The following is a 22,024-nucleotide window of genomic DNA, read 5'->3' on the forward strand; positions in this document are numbered from 1 at the left end:
AAGAAAGAAAAATAAATATGGAGCTTACCTAGTGGGAAACAACATGGAAGAAAAACCTTAACACGTTGGTGACTTGATGTCAGCTGTAATTGCAGAGTGCAGGCCAAAAGTAACAGTGATAAGGTGACCATCTTGGCCAAAGTTAAGAGCTATATTGGTACCCCACATTATGGCTGCACTGTTACCTGGAATCTTTGATAACTGACTACATATAGAGATACAGTTGATTTCTTTTGCATTCTGCAGCATTCAGTAGACAGTGCTTTGGCTGACATAAAATATATATATATATATATATAGATGTTCTTCTCTTGTCCTTCCCTGTCTCCTTTTTGAAGTGCCTATACACAGTGAGCTTTGCCTGGAGGCTTGAATGGACTCCCAGGGCCAGTATTCCTCTTAAACAACCTCAGGCAGGTCAGAGGGATTTCAACACCCTGAGGGTTTGGCTGTAATTTTGGAGTCTGTAAAACTGATATATTTTCATTCCTAGCACATTTGTCTATTTTTCCTTTTACTGTGCAGTCTATTTGATTTTCGATATCAAAAAAAAAAAGAAAAAAGAAAAAAAGTAGTTTGACTTGGGTAAATAGTTGTGATTTCTCTATTTAATACATCTCATAAAGTTGGAGTAAACTGAAGCTGACCATACACTCTTCTTGTCAATAGCATGGGCTTTTGAATCAGGCAGATGAATTCAGGCTTCACTAATTATTGCATAATATGATTATAAGCAAGTTACTAAACGTCTGATACTTTTTTGTTTCTTAAATTCTGAAACTGGGTTAATTCTGTGTAATAGGTTTTTTTTTTAACTTTTCTTTAATGGAGTATAATTGCTTTACAATGTTGTGTTAGTTTCTGCTGTACAATGAAGTGAGTCAGCTATATGTATACATATACTCCCTTCCTCTTGGACCTCCCTCCCACCCCCTTACCTCACCCATCTAGATTGTCACAGAACACTGAGGTAAGCTTCCTGTGCTTTATAGCATGTTCTCACTAGCTATCTATTTTACGTATGGTAGTGTATATATACCATTCTTAATCTCCCAGTTTGTCCAACCCTCTCCTCCCCCACCATGTCCACATGTCCTTTCTCTACTTCTGTGTCTCTATTCCTGCCTTGCAAATAGGTTCATCTGTACCATTTTTCTAGATTCCACATATATGTGTTAATATACAATATTTGTTTTTCCTCTTTCTGACTTACTTCACTCTGTATGACAGACTCTAGGTCTAACCACATCTCTACAAATGACCCAATTTAGTTCCATTTTATGGCTGAGTAATATTCCATTGTATATAGGTACCACATCTTCTTTATCTGTTCATCTGTCAATGGACATTTAGGTTGTTTCCATTCCATGCTGCAATGAATATTGGGGTACATGTGTCCTTTGAATTATGGTTTTCACAGAGTATATGCCTAGTAGTTGGATTGCTGGATCATGTGGTAGTTCTATTTTTAGTTTTTTAAGGAACCTCCATATTGTTCTCCATAGTGGCTGTATCAATTTACATTCTCCCCAACAGTGCAAGATGGTTCCCTTTACTCCACACCCTCTCCAGGATTTACTGTTTGTAGATTTTTGATGATGGCCATTCTGACTGGTGTGAGGTGATACCTCATTGTAGTTTTGATTTGCATTTCTCTAATAATCAGTAATGTTGAGCGTCCTTTCTTGTGCCTCCTTGGAGAGACGTCTATTTAGGTCTTCTGCCCATTTTTTGATTGGGTTGTTTTATTGATATTGGACTCCATGAGCTGTTTGTATATTTTGTAGATTAATCCTTTGTCTGTTGCTTCACTGACAAGTATTTTCTCCCATTCTGAGTGTTGTCTTTTCATCTTGTTTATGGTTTCCTTTGCTGTGCAGAAGATTTTAAGTTTAATTAGGTCCCATTTGTTTATTTTTGTTTTTATTTTCATTACTAAATGTAATGAGTTATTCTGTGCAAAGTGCTTAAGACAAAGTCTGATCCTCAAAAGATAAACAGGGTGTGCCTAGAGTATTATCCATTTGGCCTTAGGTTTGATCTCTCTTGAGTCAAACTGCCTGACATAAAATATAGACTCCACACTTTAGCAGCTTTGACCTTGGATAAGTTACATAACATCTCTCTGGCTCAATTTCCTCTTTTCCAAAGAGGGGTTCATAATAGGATCTCGTCTTTAGGTTCATGAGAAGATTAAATGAGTAAAACTCTTAGAATGGCTCTAGACACATGTGGAACCCTCAATAAATGTTTTTGGTAAAATGGATTATATTATATATCAAAATTACCATCACTGTGTGGTGCTGTCAAAGATATCATGGGAAACTGTAATGAGAGCTTGATTTTTATCCAATGAAATTTATGCTTAATAGCAAGTTATGTTAATTATCAAGATAAATTGGAGAGTTGGGGGTCTGTCCAAAGACAGAGCTGTCTGCAGTCATACAGCAAAATAATGAATACTCTGGTACTGTATTTAAATACTTTTTACTCTGAGTCTAGTGCTTAGTCTAATCAGTTCATAGTACTACATGAAGATTGTCAGCATAATATCAATCCAAGGGTTTACATTAAACACACTTTCTGGAGTTAAAGAGAGTGAAAAAGAACTAAAGCAGAAGCATTCCTTAGCAAACACTTTTCATTGTTATGCAAGTTACATTATGCAGAAAATAACATATCTCATTTTTCACGCAGATTAATAGACTGCCAGTTATCATTTGGCAGGATCAAACTATAAATCTTTTACACAGTTTGAGGAGGCTTATGGCATCCATTACTTATTTCAATTATTTAAAAAGCTTCTAGTAATCTTTTTTCCTTTGTAGTTAACGAGCTGCCAAACTCTAACTTTTACAGTAGAAACTGAGTGTATCATTTTACTTGTATTTCAATAGATGTTTATTTGCATTAGATTATGAAAGGTTAGTGCTGAATTCCAAATAAGTATAGAATCAGGTTTTATCCGTACTTGCCAAAATCCTTTCCAGTGCATGATCTTTCAAACTATATCTTATAAGCACAAGTGGCCTTTGTTGATTTAAATGAAGCAGAAGAATATTTTTTAGTTTAGTCCCAAAGCTGTACATTAAAAAAAAAAAACCCTCATATAAGTTCTATAAATTTTCATGGGAAATTAAAAAATGTACTGATTCAGAAATTATGCTTCTAGTCTCTACAGGAAGTGAAATTAAAGCAGTCTTATTTGATGAGACTCAGCGTGGTGCAGAGGGTGGCAGGGCTCTTGGCTGTGGCTCTTCTGTCCTTGTGAGGCAGGAGTAAGATGGTAGTTGAAGGACTTCTCACTTCTGTGTCTGCCTTCTTCTTGGGTATGTGACAAATTTCTGTCATGCCTTTTGAGGTTGTGATGCTGGGTGACTATCTTTTTCATCTGCCATAGTGTGGAAGTTGTTCTCCTGGAAACAGTTTCTAATGACATCTGAAGAGTACCTCTGCAAGTAACCCAAGGCAGGTTGGTCCATTTCTTCAAAGCATCATGGCTGTGCCAAGGCCACTGGTTCTTAGTTCTGTATTTTTGCTTCCCAAATTACTTATGCACTTACTTCTATTGGAGCCTCCTATGATCAAGGCACTGCACTAGGATACCCTTATTCCAACTAATGACATAATAGTACTTATAAATAAAAGTGAGTGCCTATATTTTTAATAGGTCAGAAAAAAAACCCATATATACACCCAACACAAACAACAACAAGGGAACTCTTCTCCATGCTTTGGCTTCAAGAGAATAGTGTGCTAAGTGAAATAAGTCAGGCAGAGAAAGACAAATACCATCTGATCTACCTTATACGTGGAATAAAAAGATAACAAAACAAAATAAAAATCCAAGCTCATAGATAAAGACCACAGATTGGTGGTTGCTGGAGGCAAGAGGTGGGGGTGGTATAAATGAGTGAAGGGGATCAAAAGTTTAAAAAAAAGAAAAATCAACATTGATTCACAAGTACATTCACAATTAAAAATGCATGGGCTAATAAATATATTATAAAAAAAAGTTAACCTAACTAGTAATAAAAAAGAGAAATTAAAAAAATGAGATACTAGAGTGTCTGGATCAAGATGGTGGAGTAGGAAGATCCTGAGCTCACGTCATCCCAAGGACACATGGAAACTACAACTACATATAGAACAACTATATGTCTCTGAGAACAACCTGAAGACTAGCAGGACAGATTTCCTACAATTAAGGACCTGCAGAGGTCCCCCGAAGATCAAGAAGTCTAGCCCCATGTTGGGCTCCCTACCAGGCGAGACTTGCACTGGAAGATGAGCCCCCATACTTCTGCATTTGAAAAATATGGAGCTTATATTTGGGAGAGCCTGAGGGTTGTGGGAAGCCAAGACTCTACTCTTGAAGGGCTCATACAAAAACTTACTTGCTCCAAGTCCTAGCACAGAGGCAACGGCTTGAAAAAACATTCAGGTCATATAAGAAGGAGATTCATTTGCTAAATTTAGGGAGTGTGCCAGAAGGGCAGGGATCTGGTGGGACTTTCTCCATGGACAAAAATGCTGGTAGGCTCCATTTTTTTGAAGCAGTCCTGCCTAGCTGGCCTGGTGCTGGTGGGTACCATTTCTCTCACTCTTCATCAGCCTAACACTATGTACTCGGTCCTGGCATTCCCCTGAGGACTCTCCCATCCAAACAATCCACCCTGGCCAGCCCCTCCTAAGTGACTCCCCCTCCCCCCTACCCAGCAGGCCACCCTGGTCAGGACTAGTGCCTCTTCAAAGTGGCTCTTGCTCCAGGGAGCCAGCCTTGCTCCACCTGGTGGGCAGCCTCTGCCAGCACTGGTCTCCCTCCAAAGTAGCTCCCACCCTGGCCAGCCCCCCACACCAGCGTTCCTGTGACAGATGTCATCAGGTCTTGCAGCCAGTCATTCAGGGGCCAGCCCTGCATTATCAGTACAGCTGCAGCAGTTACAGCCAGGCCTCGTAGACAGCTGGCTGGGGGCTAGTCACTCCCACCAGCATAATAGCAGTAGTTGAGGCTGGGCTTTGTAGCCAACCCCACCCACCAGCATGCCTGAAGGAATCAGCTCAAACACAACATCCTCAGATCCAAGAAAGCCACCACCAACATCAAGCAAATACATGTGGAAATAAACCTCAGCTACCATGTCAAAGACATAGCAGACATCAGAGACGGCCTGCATGAAAGTCTCGGGATCGGTACAGACATTTTCCATGTGGAAGCTGACACCAATGACGTCAATATTTAGCTCTTTTGCCCATTCCAAAAGGAGCCTGCTAGTTTTGACTCTGGTGCCAAATTTCACACTGAGGTGACAGACTGCTTTGGAATCATCAGTGGCAACACACAAAACCAACTTTGCCTTTGGATGTGCCCTGGCAAATTTCATCAACTCAACTTCACTATCAAAAGTCATCATCTGGATTCCATTATCGGCAACATACTTAATCTGAGACACTTGTTTACAAGAATTCGCATGTCTCTGGAGGCACCCTGAGACTCTGCACCAATTGTATTTCGGTCATGCAGGCACAGTCAAATCCTGTTCTGATGGAGGCTAAGGTCTTCACTGTGGTTCTGCTATCACTGCATTTGACTGCATAAAAGGGGATGACCAGAGGAAGAGCTTTTAACCATCTCAGTTATTTCTTTAGAATCTCTCCCAGGCCTACAACATAGAAGGCAGCCTTATCATCAGAACAAAAAATTTCATTAATTTGTTTTGGTCCAGAATGTCCTTGCAGTAAAGGCTTTATTCAGGAAATGGCAGTCAAACTGTTCATTACCAAAGTTGTTCATAGTTTCTTGATGTCTTTCTGAAACACAACAAAACAAAAAATTAAGACATGGATATTAAAGAAATTGTTGCCAGCTTTTTACCAAAAGCAGTTCTCCAGGAATTTCAAGTCCCACTGAAAATGCTTGTGCCCTCAGTACAGCAGTGGAAGTGTTCTGATAAACACAGAACTTGCTGTCCACCTTAGAATGCATGGGTACTACAGGCTGGCCCCATGGAGATGTCACTTTCCAGTATGCAGGACAACAGGCTGCCCCACTGCTGTCCCCATTGCCCCATCAGCTACCCATCTAGCCACTGGCTGCTTTGCTCCCTCCCATAGAGGATTGCCGGCCCAAGGTGGTGCTGGAGTGCTGGCAGAAGGGTCGTGGTGGTGGGGGCTGAGGGGACCTTAAACGGACTTCTTTAAATGGAAAAAAAAAGGCCATAACTGGAAACAAGAAACTTATGAAAGAAAAAAATCTCATGATAAAAGCAAACATACAGTAAAGGTAGTGGATCAAACATCTATAAAATTAGCATGAAGATTAAAAGACAAGCACAGTAAAATCATTTATCCCTAAAATAGTTGAGTCACACAAAATAAAAAGATGTAAAATATGACATCAAAAGCATTAAATGATGGAGGGGCAGTAGAAATGTGCTGCTTTGAGAATGCACTCAAATTTAAGTCACTATCAACTTAAAATAGATTGCTTATGTATGACCTTCATGGTAACCACAAAACAAAACAAAAAATATAACAAATATACAAAAAATAAAGAAAAAGAAATGTAGACATAACACTAAAGAAAATCATCAAATCACAAGGGAAGATAAAAAGAGAAGCAGAAAGGAACAGAGAAGAGCTACAAAAACAATCAGAACACAAGTAACAAAATGTAAATAATTACATACCTATCAACATTTATTTTTTTAACTTTTTATTATTTTTGCAGTTGTCTCCTCCTTTTATTTATTCTTATTTTTTTTAACATCCTTATTGGGGTATAATTGCTTTACAATGGTCTTTACAATGGTTATTTTCTGCTTTATAACAAAGCAAATCAGCTATACATATACATATACTTTATACATTTACTTTAAATGTAAATGGACTAAATGCTCCAATCAAAAGACAGGGTGGGGCTTCCCTGGTGGCACAGTGGTTGAGAGCCTGCCTGCCAATGCAGGGGACACGGGTTCGTGCCCCGGTCCGGGAAGATCCCACATGCCGCAGAGCGGCTAGGCCCGTGAGCCATGGCCGCTGAGCCTGTGCGTCCAGAGTCTGTGCTCTGCAACGGGAGAGGCCACAACAATGAGAGGCCTGTGTACTGCCAAAAAAGAAACAAACAAACAAACAAACAAAAAGACAGGGTGGATGAATGGATAAAAAAATAAGATAATTAACTTTTGTCATTTTGAAGTATTTCTATATTTCAAGTTATTTTTATGCAAATAGTATTATAAAAAATCATTTCCAAATGCTACTTATAAGAACACTCTTTTGTGTTTTAATTTTATACAAAATTTTTATATCTTTCTGAAATATGGTATTAAAATATGTAAATATATTGTTTAGCATAGGTATAAACAACAGAAGGAAGGAAAAAGTACAAAGAGCTTTCTATAATACATTTTTCTTCAGCTCTAGCTTGTAATACTAACTTTATCATAAAACAATGCCCTTAGCACCATCTAACAAATCATCAAATCCTGTCTGACTTTTCTTTGTAGTATTGTTTATTATTTATGCACATTCACCTAATTTCTTTGCTATCATGTATGATGAAATTATAAATGAATTTATGTCCACACTTTTATTTCCTAAATATAACTTTCTACAGGTAAAATTTCCAAGTAAAATGTTATGAACTTGTGAAACAAAATTAGTTTTAGCCATTGGGAGATTACAAAAACAAATAAACCATGACCTTTCTCTGAACTCTACATTCATGTATTGAGCCATCTTTTTGGCTTCTTCTACTTACCATACCCAAACTAGAACTCTCAGTTTCCTTTGCCCACCTGCCTCATTCCCAATGACTCTAAAACTGTTTCTTTTCCATTTCCTTCTTTCTCCATAAATCAGACGAGGATTCATTGGAGTGACAAACGTAGACATTATACTTAATACTTTGTATCCCTTTTACACCTGAATATCAGTAAGTCTTTTCAGGGTTAACTCCAAAATATATCTTGGTTTTGTCTGCTTCATTCCCTTCACACTGACGTCAATCTCTGAGCAAGTCACCATAACTTCCCACTTGGGTACTGTGATAGCCTCCTTTGTAGGTTCTCAGTGTCCACTACTTCGGCCTTCCAGTCGGGTATTACATAGCTGCTGGAATACTCTTTTCAAAACACAAACTGAAGTTCATTGTTTCTCCAGTTAAATCTGCTTACTGATTTACCATTGCTCTTCTAATAACATCTAAACTCAAAAAAAAAAAAAACCAAAAAACTAAACTCCTTAACAAGTCCACAGGTACCTTGGGAGATCTGGCCCTGCCCATTCCTCCCAATGTCCAGCCTTCTCATTGTTCTCTGGCTATCCAAATCTCTGGTCAGCTTCTCTTTTCTCCCTCAGGATTTCTGATCTTTGCACATGTGCTTATTTCTATTTGGACAGTTATTTCCCAACTATTCTTGTCACAAAAATATATGACTGGATCCTCCTCATACTTCTGTTTACCATTAAATATTCTTCTCTGAGAGAAGCTTCCCATGAACAACTAGTGTCAAGAGCTCTGCATCCTCACCACACACACAAAATGTTTTTCCTTTTTCAACAGAGTATATAATTATGCATTTAATGTTTATTTTTTAATACTAAGGGAATTACAGCTCATGCTCAGTCTGTCATTTTGAACAAAGACCTCAAATTCATTTTTGAAGCTCAAATGCAGTTGCTGCTATGTGATCTTATAAAACATTTAAAATTTTTGGTCATAGAAATAATATATATTAATTGTGAAAAAATTCAACATTTACTTGGAAAACATTTACCTTAAATCCCACAACTTTGATGTTATCACAATTAACATTTTTGTGACCACCATTTCAAGTATCTCTTCAATACCATATTCAAACACATTTACACTTATATAAATGAAATCATAACATGCATGCTCTGTTTGTATGGACATTTATTTTAAAATGTCTTTTAGAAATTTGGCTTATTTACACCTTTGCTTCCTCTTTATCTCTTCAAATATAACTTTTTAAAATGTCACACGTTGTATAGATATGTGTATGATCAGAATGATTTATTATCATTAATTTTACAATATTAGCATAATACTGATATATTTTGGATTGTTTTTCTCAGTTACCTACTATATTATGGAAATGTTGCCAGGTTTATGGTTATAGAGTTAATTCTTTGTAATGTATCTATAGTATTTCTAACAATAATCTCTAAGTTGAGAGACATATCCTCCAAACTATGCTGCAGTAATCATCCTTGTGACATTGCTTAAGTTGTGAAGTTAAGATTTAGATTTGGAAGTGTGACACAAGAACTCATTAGCTTAATATTCTATGGTGTAATAGAACATGCACTTTTTGTTGTTGAGGTAGATTATTTCAATCTATAGTTACAGCTTTTCAGTCGTCTCTTTTCAGTGATACTTATAAATGTACCTGGAGACAGGGCTGGGATTAAGATGAGGTGCCAGATTGAAGGGCGTGTACCAAAAACTCAGTAAACAAGATAAAATATTCTTAATGCAGTATTTTGAAAAATAAAAATTAATGTAAAAATCTATGATAAAATATCAAAATTTTAATTAGACAGACTTGTTTTGTTTTATGATGCTGCATTTTTGTTCAATGACAAGTACTGTGTTTTTCATCTTCCCACAGTTTCTGAACCACTGGGTGGTCGGGTCCCTGCTAGGTGGATTTATGAAGGTTGACAATGGTGTGTGAACAGATTGTGGAATGCAGGGCTTTACATGTACTCATTTTTTTGTTATAGAGCTTTTATTAATATTTTCCACTTGGCTCAAAATATGGGGGCATATTTTGGTAAGTATAAATACAGGGGGCATATTTTTCTTTGTACTTCATTTCCAATATAGCTGCACATGAGAGTGCTAAATAAATATATTGTGATTTACTTATCCAGAAAATATGATTGTATATCTTTATTATGTTCCCTTAATCTTCAGTTATTTGAATATCTAGCTCAATAGTAACCTTAATTAAATCCTGCTTACACTGAAGGCAGTCTGTCAAGGATTACGTCAGTTTGTTAACTCAGATTAAAACTTACTTTTTCATAATTCTTACTAGGAATATTTCCTGACTCTTCAGTTTTAATTTAATATTTTTAATACAAGATACAACAGATATTATTTGTTTATTCACCTTATCATTGATGTCTTCATAGATTATGAAAAATAAAGATAACCATAAACAACAGTCATATGGATAAAATTATTTTAAAAACATGTTATTTCTTTATTCTTATGCAGAGTGACAGGACAGGGAAAAATAATATCTAGAACAGGCTTAAGTTGTGTCTGACACTATCAGTATTTTCTTGAAATTGGGGGCTCATCACGTTCTTTAAATAATGAAAATAATATCAATTTACAGCATTGTTGTTAACATTAAATGAGGCAATATAAGTAAAACTGCTTTGAAAATATCAAAATGCTATTCAGATGTTAATTATTTTTATTATTATATGTAATCTTTCTTTTTTCTGTGGAGAGAGTAGGAAACAGTAAAGGGATATAAAGTGGAAGTATAATGTAAAAGGGAATATTTAAGAAGTAATTGTCATGATCCCAATTGTAATAGTACGGCTAGTTCTGCTAAGAATAGACTCTTGCTATGACAATAGTTTTATTCCTAAGAAACCTCAGAACATTGAAAATCATTTTATAAAATCATTGTTCCAATGGAGAGAAAGATTGAGATTTAGAGTATTTAATCCTCAAAATAATGGTGTTATTTTCCTATAGGAATGCCAATACTGGATTTTTTTTTTGTTTTTTTGCTTTTTATAGTACAATTGCATACTTCTAAATCCTACCACATCGCTGAACAAATCTGCATTGTTATCATTTTTATCACACATTTTTATAAAAACACAAAACACTTAAAGTTTTATTACTACCCATAAGTTCTGGCTTTCTATTTTATTCACATTGTAACTAGTAATTATGAAATAAATGCAATTCATATTCCTTAATTAATTGATCATGTTATAATAAATGACGTTATAAAACCTTATATTGTAGTAGAATTACATGTATTATAAAAAATAATCAGAGTTTTCTAGTATACTAGAAAGAAGACAGCTCTGAGGATAATTTGAATAAATAAAAGGTTTGGATTTAGAGGGCATGAGTTTGGGTAGTTGTAGAAGGTTTATAGAGAGATATGTAAAATAATGTGGTAATGATAGATATTAAAGTAAAATTCACTTGCGTTAAGCAAATTGATAGTCATGAAGCTTGAAAGCAATTTGGGGAATGCATCAGCAGGCAGAAGTAGCCTAAGAAAATGGTGAAAAAATTCATTTATTCCACAAATATATATTGAGCTTCTTTAGCACTGTTCATAGTACAGAACCTAGTACAAACCTTGCCTTTGCTTATATTCTAATAGGAGATGATCACCAACAGCAAAAAAAAGAAAAGACATGATGTGTTGGAATGTAATTAGTATTATGAACAAAAATTAGGGAGTTATGGGTCTTAGTAGGAGTTGGGGTGGATAATTCAATCATATTTAGAAGTATTCAGAGAAAGTTTTACTAAGAAGCTGACATTTGAGGAGAAACATGAAGTGAGTTAGCATACAATATAGATACCTTGAAAGAGAACTTTTGAAGCAGAGGAAATAGGAAATGCAAAAACCCTAAGGTGGGAGTTTACTTGACATGTTTGAAGGGTGCCAAAGAGACCAATGGTAATGAAGAAGTGGGGACTTTAGAAGGTGAGGTTAAAGAGATAGCTTGGCTCATTGTAAAAGACTTGGACTTTTACTTGGAGCCTAATGGAATCCAAGGACAAAACCTGACATATTTTCAAAGGACTCTTCTGTCTGCAGTATGGAGCAGGGGTGAAATAGGGGGAACATTTACAAAAATATTATATTAATCCAGAAAAAAAGATAAGGATTGGATCATATTCATAACAGTGAAGTATAAGGAGTGGTCATATTCTCTAGACACTATACTCAAAATATACCCAGAAGGCACTAGTGTTTCACAGAACCTAAGACGGGAGATTCAGTTCAGTGGTAGTAAATAACTAGAACCAAGGTCTTGAACATTTCTAGAAAAGTAATTAAATCCCTGAATAATTAGATTCCATAAAGGAGAAGGATTAAGGGCTTCAATAGAATAATTGAGTTTAAATATTGAAGAAATAATTTTATCACATTTGGGGTTAGTTGAAACCATAAGATGTTAATAAGAATGTATAGAATTTGCTTTGGAAACTGCATTTTAAAACATCAAATATTAGTATGAAGACTATTAAAATATTATGATTATAGTTTTCAAGAGAAAGAATTATTTTCAAGATATTTAAAAATGCACTAAATTTAATTTTTGCTCTTTTAAAGAAGAGATTAAATGTAGTTCTACTCTGAATATGAAGAAAAAGAAAACATGCTTAAATAGCTCCAAAGTAAGCAATTTAGAGTTGACATGAATGATTTATTTTTTGTGATTAATTAGTAACACAGCTAAGCAGAAAAATCTATAAAATAGTTGAGAGAGAGAAGAGGTGAAAACCTACATCTCAGAGTCACTGCCTGAAAATGGAAATCAAGGCAAACATGAGACTGCCAGGAAATGCATGTAGAAATTTAAAAAACCCACAGATTATAATATTTTCTAAAAATATTAGAAAAGATAGGGTGAAGGAAAACAACTTATTTACTGTATTTTAAATACAAGTTGGTTGTTTTCAGAAATAATGATGAATTTATTCTACAGATACATTTTTAACATGTATTTTGGAAAACATATTGTACATTTTAGTTAACAACTATCACTAAATTACCACTTTGCATCAGTTCTGAAAATACTTCTTAAAAATTACACCAAATATGTTATGTTATGTGATGTCTCAATTATGACTTCCTACCAATTACATGCATCCTCCTGTTTTCATTCTAGTTTAGGAAATAATTTACCAAATAATGACCTTCAACTAACCCTTCTGCTTGCAACTCCACTTCTATTTTTTCCCTTCATTTTATTTGCTAGAGACATCTCTAGGGTAGGGTCTCTTTGAGTTCTACAAAGCATGCAGATCATCTCCTCTGATGCAGCTTCCTCTCCTATGACTGATCTAGGCTTTGTATTTCTCTACTGTGCTTCATTTGTCTCTACACTTCCATACACTTTTCCCTCCCCCATAGAAAAGTGATGGACCCTCTTATCTGCTAACTGATGACATACTCCCTTATCTCCTTGATGTTTTGTTATTGTTTTTATATTCCTATTTTAAAGAGTCATTCTGGGGAGAGAATGATTAACACAGCTTTGTCCAGATTTTGCAGCTTGCTGTTTAGTCTCCATGTGTTTGTGTTTTTCTCATTTTTCATCCTGTAATTGATTTCTAGTTTCATACTGTTATGGTCAGAAAAGATTCTTGATATAATTTCTATCCTCTCAAATTTGTTGAGATTTCTTTTGTGGCCTAGCATGTGATCTATCCTGGAGAATGTTCCATGTATACTCGAAAAGAATGTGTTTTATGCTGTTTTTTGATGTAATATCCTGAAGGTGTTAATTATGTCCAATGGATGTAATGTGCCATTTAAGGCCTCTGTTTCCTTATTGATTTTCTGTCTGGATGACCTGTCCATTAATGTAACTGGGATGTTAAAGTCCCCTACTATTATTGTATTATTGTCAATTTCTCTCTTTATGTCTGTTAATATTTGCTTTACATAATTAGGTGTTCCTATATTAGGTACATATATGTTTATGAATCTTATATCCTCTTCTTGTATTGGTCCCTTTATTATTATATAGTGCCCTTCTTTGTTTTTTTTATTATTGACTTTGTTTTAAAGTCTACTTTGTCTGATATGAGTATTGCTACCCCAGCTTTCTTTTCATTTCCATTTGCATGAAATATCTTTTTTCATCCTCTCACTTTCAGTCTGTGTCTTTAGCTCTGAAGTGAGTCTCTTGGAGGCAGCATATAGGGAGATTTTAAAAAATTCAATCAGCCACCTTATGTCTTTTGATTGGAGCAGTTAGTCCATTGACGTTTAAAGTGATTACTGATAGGTGATAGGTTTGAATTACTACCATTTTATTTGTTTTCCAGTTGCTTTTGTATTTCTTCCACATTCTTTTCTTCTTTTAGTCACTTCCCTGTCATTTGATGATTTTTTTTAGTGTTATATTTGTGTTTCTTTCTCTTCAGTTTATGTGTATCTATTGCAGGTTTTGATTTGTGATTACCATGGAGGTCATATGTTTCTCTAGAATTATATCTACTTGTTTCAAGCTGATAGTCACTTTAGTTCAAATGCATTCTAAAAGCTCTACATTTCTTATGCACCTCTCCCATTTTGTGTTATCAATGTCATATTTTACATTTTCATGTCTATCAACTGTTTATTGTAGTTATAGTAGATTTTTGTCTTTTAACCTTTATACTAGTTTATTTAAGTGGTCGACCCACAGCTTTAACTATATATTTGCCTTTATCAGTGGATTTTTCCCTTCTTATAATTTCTTTCTCGTTGTAGCCTTTTCTTTCTTTCTTTCTTTCTTTCTTTCTTTCTTTCTTTCTTTCTTTCTTTTTTTAAATTTATTTGGCTGCATTGGGTCTTAGTTACAGCACACAGGATCTTCTTTGCTGCATGAGGGATCTTTCATTGTGGCATGTGGGCTCTTTGATGTGGCACACAGGCTTCTCTAGTTGCAGTGCCTGGGCTCCTCTCTGGTAGTGGTGCACAGACTCAGTAGTTGTGGCACGCTGGCTTAGTTGCCCCATGGCTTGTGGGATCTTAGTTCCCCGACCAGGGTTCCAACCCATGTCCCCTACATTGGAAGGTGGGTTCTTAACATTCCAATGTAGGGGACCACCAGGGAAGTCCCAGCCTTTTCTTTTTTAAAGAAGACCCTTAAACACTTCTTGTAAGATTATTCAGTATTGATGATCTCTGACCTCTTTTTGTTTTTGCTTGTCCTAATAAGTTCTGTATCTGTCCTTAAATTCTGAATGATAACCTTGCTGGATCCTAGGTTGTAGTTTTTTCCTTTCAGCACTTTAAATAAATTATGCCACACTCTTCTGGCTTGCAAAATTTCTCCAGAAAAGTCAGCTAATAACCTTATGTGGGTTCCCTTGTATGTGACTTTGTTTTTTCTCTTACTGCCATTAAATTCTCTCTTTATCTTTAACTTTTGTCATTTTAATTATGATATGTCTTGGTGTGGGTCTCTTTGGGTTTATCTTGTTGGAACTTTCTATATTTCCTGTACCTGGATATCTATTTCCTTCTTCAGGTTTGGGAATTTTTCAGCCATAATTTCATCAAATACATTTTTTACACTTTTCTCTCTCTTCTTCTGGAATACCCTATAATGTGAATATTAGTACACTTAATGTTATCACAGAAGCCCCTCAAACTATTCTCATTTTTAACAATTTGTTTTTCTTTTTGCTGTTTCTGATTGGGTAATTACCCTTATTCTATCTTCCAGATCACTTACATGTTCTATGTCACCTAATCTGCTATTAATTCCATCTAGCATACTTTTCATTTCAGTTATTGTATTCTTAAGCTCTGACTAGTTCAGTTTTATATTTTTCAATTCTCTGTTAAAATTCTCACTGTGTTTATCTATTATTTTCCAAAGTTCAATTAGGTTTCTTATTACTATTGCTTTGAACTCTTTGTCAGGTAAATTACTTATCTCTGTAAATTGCTTCTTCAGGTTTTTTTTTTTTTTCCAAGCATTTTTTTCTTGTTCTTTCAGTTGAAAGATATTCCTCTGTCTTCTAATTTTCTTTAACTTTCTATCTATGATGTTAGGTGAATCAGTTAACTATCTTGGTCTTGAAGGTGTGTTCTGTGTAGGAGAATCCCTATACAGTCTGTTTGTGCCCAGTGGCTTTAGTGGGAGAGGTGGATCTGAAGTGAGCATAGGCAGCATCTTCTGGGGTGTGCTGGCAGTCACTGACTTCGTAGGAGGTAGGGATGGAGCTGAAGGTGTTAGAGCCAGAGCCAAGTTCCAGCAGGGGCTTGTTGTATGCTCAATGGTCATCACTACCCTATTGGTGGTAGGGTCACTGTACAAGGGACAAGAGCAAGAAACCTGAGGGAGTTCTGTTCCTCTAGAGTGTGATGGCAATCTCTGCCTTGGTTGGGGTCATGGTCAGGGCTTGAGGACTTGGAGTTGCAATTCTGTATTGTTTTCACTGGCCCCCCCTCCTTGGTGTGCATGCATTTATTAGAGGTTGGACTGGGGCCAGAGGGGTTGGTGCAATGCTACTTAGCTGGTTTTGCTCCCTTTTAAGTGTGTTCAGGGATGTGTGCTCCTGGGATGGTAGTTTCCCCCACCCTGGTCAGAGGCAGGTCTAAGCTAGCTCAGGTCCCTCCAAGCATGCACACTTTTATTGGCAAAGGCAGCATCTGCCTTGGTGGGTAGCAGCACCAGAGCAAGAGAGGCTGGAGCAGGAGCCTGGTGCAGGCTGGGGGGCTGGCTGGTGTGGTCTGGGCAATCTGGTTAAAGCCCCAGGTAGTTTTCAAACTGCTGCTTCTTTGCTGTTACTGGGAGTAAGCAAGTTTGTGCCTGAACTCTTCAAGAGTGGAGTCTCAGTTTCTTACAGCCCACTGGTTTTTAAACCAGCTAAGAGGGGCTCATCTTCCCAGTGTCAGACCATAGGGCTGGGGTACCTAATATGTAGCTTGAAACCCTCACTCCCCAGGGAGAATCCCTAAGCCTGTGATATCCCCCTCTTCTTACCTTCATTTGTATCTTGATTCCAGGGATCACTGTTTTTCTTTGTCTGATGCTCAATGTCTATAAAACCATTACTTTATATATTTTACTTTTTAGTTGTTTCAGGTAGGAGGGTAAATCTAGTCCTTGTTAGTACATCAGATGTGTACAAACATTTATTTACTAATTTATTTTCCTGTAATGATTTGGATTTATTTATAATTTATTACCTACTTGATGTGTTCACTTGGTATATCTTACTTTCTAAATCTAAAACTGAACCCTTGTTCATTCTACCAAACTTTCATCTTCTAAAGTATTCTCCATCTCAATACATTCTTCCAACTTATAATTTTATGTCAGGAAACTGGTGGTCTTACAATAATTTTGTCTCTCTCTTTACCCAATCTAATCACGAACCAAAAATACTTCCTGATCCATTTCATTTCATGCTATAGTCCAAGCTATTACCCTATATTCATTTCCACTTCAATCCTCTCCAAAATTAAAAAAACAAAAATCTCCCACAAAAAGCGAGGGATTTTTCTAAAAACATTGTATAACACTGCTGGAAAAAAAAAAAAAAAAACAAATAAAATCTGTCCATTAAATCTAATTTTAGTCAAAGGACGACAATACAATGTTCCCATTTGAAATTTACTATAAATTTGATTACTATTTAAAATTTAGTCTTGAATCCCTATCCTATTTTTAATTTATTTAAATAAATTCTTATTTTAAATTTATTATTGAAATTTATAGTTTTAAGTCATATTACAGAAATGTTTTGTGTGGCTTCTACTAAAGGCATGCATATGACAAGGTTGTTATGATAGAAACAAGCAAGCAAAGTTTAGGAAAGAAGACATAATAACCACCTAAGCTAACTTATTTGCCATGTCTAAGTACTAAATTTAGCTCAAGCATTTTTTTTTTTTTTTGCGGTACGCAGGCCTCTCACTGTTGTGGTCTCTCCTGTTGCAGAGCACAGGCTCCGGATGCGCAGGCTCAGCGGCCATGGCTCACGGGCCCAGCCGCTCCGTGGCATGTGGGATCTTCCCGGACCGGGGCACGAAGCCGTGTCTCCTTCATCAGCAGGCAGACTCTCAACCACTGTGCCACCAGGGAAGCCCTAGCTCAAGCATTTTTATGCATCCTAGAAAGAAATAGAAATGCATTAATTATCATCAGTTTAAAAAATCAATTCCAGTGTCAAATTTTTTCTGTCAAAAAGCAAATACTGAAGTACATAATTGACAACATCATGCATTTGAGTTTCTTTTACTCAATGCCTAACCTAAGAGATTTTCTCCATATTGTCATTTTTATTACCAGTCTTCAAAAAACATTTTTATTTTTTAAAATTAAAACATTTATATAGCAGCTATCTACAGATATATGTATATATTTTGTAAATAAATATATAGATTTCAATTACATATGTAGATATAAATTTCAATATCAATAGCTATCTATATACATCTACTTCAGATATATAGATATATAAATATATATTTATAGATAAATAAATACAGCTAAATAAATATTATATATCTATATATCTATATGTCTATTGTTTGTGTATCTACCTGCCCATCCATCCATTTGATACATATAACTATTTGTGGCTTTGCTAAGCATATACTTTCCCTCTGATTATGGAAATGTTAGAACTAACCTAATAAAATTTAAGTTTGTAGATTTCCTTGTTCCTAACATTAGATGAGGATAAGAGAATATTCTAAAATATTTTCTAAAGTGGGGAATGATAGAGTATTTCTTATATTTTATTTTTTTCTGGCTAACATTTTGATAGTTACTGAAATGTAGTCACAAATTCAAGACACTAAACATAACAGATTATTTTGGACTGGAAAAATTTTAAACTGGCATTATTAGTCAGTCATCCTGACAAAAGGAGTCTCTCCAGTTATGATATTGATACTACTGGTGATTTCAGTGTTACTCCCGTGGAAGAGTGTTCTTGACATGGAATTGTACTGCTTTTTCCTTGAATTATTAAGCTCACTAAATATATTCCAAACTAATTTTAAAAACTTGACCTGCTAGATGGAATTGTTCATTGTACAATCTGCTGTAATAGCCTTCTAACTGATCTCAGTGCATTAGTTTTACAATACTCTAACCCACCCTCCTCTGTATAGCCAGAGTGAACTTTCAAAAATGTAAATCCCTGTAGTTATTACTCTGAGTGAAAGCCCTTGGATGACTTTGCCTTTTCTTATGACACAGTCTAAAATTCTTAACAGAGTTTACAATGCCCCCTAGGATTTTGCCTTTCCTGTCACTTGGGCCTCATTTATTGTCCAATTTCCTCATTGACCTCTCTGATATGATTCCTCTGGGCCTTCAAGATCAGTGTTTCTTGAATACTTGACTCTGGACCTTTGGACATGCAATTCCTTATACTTTCAACACTAATATCCTCCCTTTCCCCATTGCCCAACTTATTCTTCAGGTGTCAGTTTATATTGTTATCATTTCTGGGTAATATTTTTGACCCAACTAGACTAGATATTTCTCTCTATTACTTTCCATAGAACACGGAGCTCTACCTTTTATAGCAGTTTTATAGCAGTTTCACAGATATAAGTTTCCTTTAATATATGATTTCCCCACTGGATTTTATGTTGTGTGAGACAAGGAACATATTTATCTTTTTCTTTGTTGTATGCCAACATTTAGAATAATACACGAAAATTAATCATTGCACAAAATTATTTGCTAAATAAAGAAATGAATGAATGATCAGAGAATAGGGACTTTTTTAAGCTGACCTCAAAAATCCAAATGTGGGTAGAAGCGATTTCTTGCCTTCTGATTCTGACTTGTAGTAATTACATTCTTCTGAGCACCAAGAAGAGAAATAAGATGATTAGGTTAAGAATAATTAAGATTCCTGACAAAATTGCTTGTCTATCTCTCTTACAGAGAAATCCATCACATCAGTTTTGTGTCTTAGAAACAGCTCTTTCAAATGTGTAAGGACAAAAGATGTAGAGAACCTAAAATAGAATTTCTAAACATCTGTCTATTTTGGTAATCCGTGGTTATCTTATTTACTGCTGCTGACTGTGTTTAGGAAGTGAGAATGCAGGTGACTTTTGAAATATTTTGAGGCCTTACTTATGCCCTTTTTGTGTTGCTACTGTTAACCACCCAGGTCTCAGGAACTGAGTGTGTGAAAAAAAGTGCTCTTTGATGAGGTACCTTTCCTGAGGATTCTCAAATTTGGTGTTGGATTCATAAATATGTAGATAAATTAAGTTCTTTGAAAATTGTTTTATGATCCCTCCTCCTAAAAATTTCAATCAACAGGTGGATTATTATTTTCTTCAATCGTGTCCCTGTGAAATGAAAGGAGATCTGCTATTTTATTTTGGAAGTACATGTCTTTTAATTTCTCCCATGGAAAAGCCCAGCTCATCCACTTCAAACAACAAGGAGAGACATTTTAAAAAATTTCTAATTTTAACATTTCTAATCATTATATATATATATATATTTTTTTTTTTAAAACTTGAAAAGAAGAGTTACAGTTGCTGTCACTAATCTTTTAATTTTCAACTGTGTATAAGAATAACAAAGAGAATCCAAATCATACTGTAACTCTGATGTCTGCTCTTCATGAATGACCAAACCTAATTTCTGGAAAAACTGATAATGATCAACATTTGTCATCTGAATTTGGATAATCAAATAAAATATATTGTTATTCTGTTCATTGATTCTTGACTGATTAGGCAAGTCAAAGTCAGACAGAAGGTGATGTACATATTAATGATACAAGAAAAATTCAGGTACACACTAGATTCCAGGAAAATAATTTTATAGTGGACTACTTGAAAGTGTAAGGGGAAAATGGATAAAAATAAATTACATTTGGGAAAAAAAAATCACATTTTTAACTGTTTTAAATAATGTAGTTACTGTCATAAATGCTGCTTTTAAAACTATTAAGGAGTTCCAAGTGTATGTGTGTGGGCATCCTTTAATTAAAGTGACATTTTCAGCTGGATTTTTCTATCCCAATAATCTGTGGTTCACAGAACATTTGATCAAATGTTATATTCTTGATAAAACCTAGGAATTTTAGCTGTGAAGTTTCTGAAAATGTTTTTGTATTCCTACACATAATACCATCAAATTACAGCAAGTTTTTGGGTTCCTTGAGGAACTCCCATAGCTTGGTGCACAGGGTGCGTGCTCTAGGGACAGATATAAACAAATGGAACACACTCCCTGGTATTCTACTCCCAGCTGATAATCCACACTATAATTTCCACCATTTTTTCCCCCAAATTGTAAATCTGAGCAAATTCCTTCATGGCCTTTGATTCAGGCTCATACCTTTACTTTGCTCTGTGTTCCTCACTTTCATGCCTTTATAAAATTTCTACCTCTTTTCACTCCAGATTCAAAGCCTTCAGTTTTTAATCCAGTCTGATTATAGAGCTATTTTCTTTTTACTCTTTCTTTTGCTTAATGCCTAGACCTTAACTCAGACCATAACCTAAAGGTAATGAAGCTTAAGCTTTAGGCCTGTCATTTGATTTGCATAAGTTCCTTCCACGGACCTGAGAGAGGTCTTAGAAATGTATTCACATGCTCATAAATTTTTGTAACGTTTGCAAAAGGAAGACATTTTAACTTTAATCAATTTTTTTCTCTTAGCCTATCAACTTTCTTTTCCTACACATTCATGACACCTGGCATTGGAGTGGTTTCTGACATTTTGTGGATTCAGTTTAGGGAAAATTGAGTTAAAGATACTTTTCATTTGGTCTACTGGGATTTAATTTTTGGTTCTAAGTCATTGCTGTACATGCAAGTTATTATTGCTCTCTGTCCTAGTGTATGAATGGCTGTCAGGATTAACCCTATCACTCACTGAGTGGATCCAACAGCATCTTGACATGGGTCAGAGCTGTCATCACCATATACAACCATCCTATGGCAACCTGGTACCAGAAACATGTTGGCAGTCGAATAGCACATACTTCGAAATGTATGATGAGAGAATTGAATCCATGGAAAAGCTTTCCAAATCTTAAAGCCCACACATGAAAGAAATGTGGACTTAGATTTTCCTAAATTTGACAGGAATTCTAATGTTTAAAAAGGAAGCATTTCTAAATTATTAAGAATAATTAAAAACATTTTACCAACCAAGCTTCAGAGAATATTCTTTTCAATAAAAATGATATAAAATTGGTGTCATACAAAGAGGTAAAAATATATAAGAAATGTAGTAAAAATTTTAGAAAAGTAAATATAATGGATATACAAC

The 22,024-nt window shown here is 35.4% G+C and overlaps 1 protein-coding gene and 1 pseudogene across 1 annotated transcript in view; one reads left to right on the forward strand and one right to left on the reverse strand.

Moving 5' to 3' along the window:
• The window catches only part of CNBD1 (cyclic nucleotide binding domain containing 1), a 368,568-nt gene that overhangs the window by 236,217 nt on the left and 110,327 nt on the right, over positions 1-22,024 (forward strand). The gene's annotated exons all lie outside the window — the stretch shown is intronic.
• Positions 4,980-5,794, reverse strand: LOC132413378 (ornithine decarboxylase pseudogene; annotated as a pseudogene).

The sequence above is a fragment of the Delphinus delphis genome, chromosome 17 (genome assembly GCF_949987515.2).
Source record: "Delphinus delphis chromosome 17, mDelDel1.2, whole genome shotgun sequence".
Taxonomy (NCBI): Eukaryota; Metazoa; Chordata; class Mammalia; order Artiodactyla; family Delphinidae; genus Delphinus; species Delphinus delphis.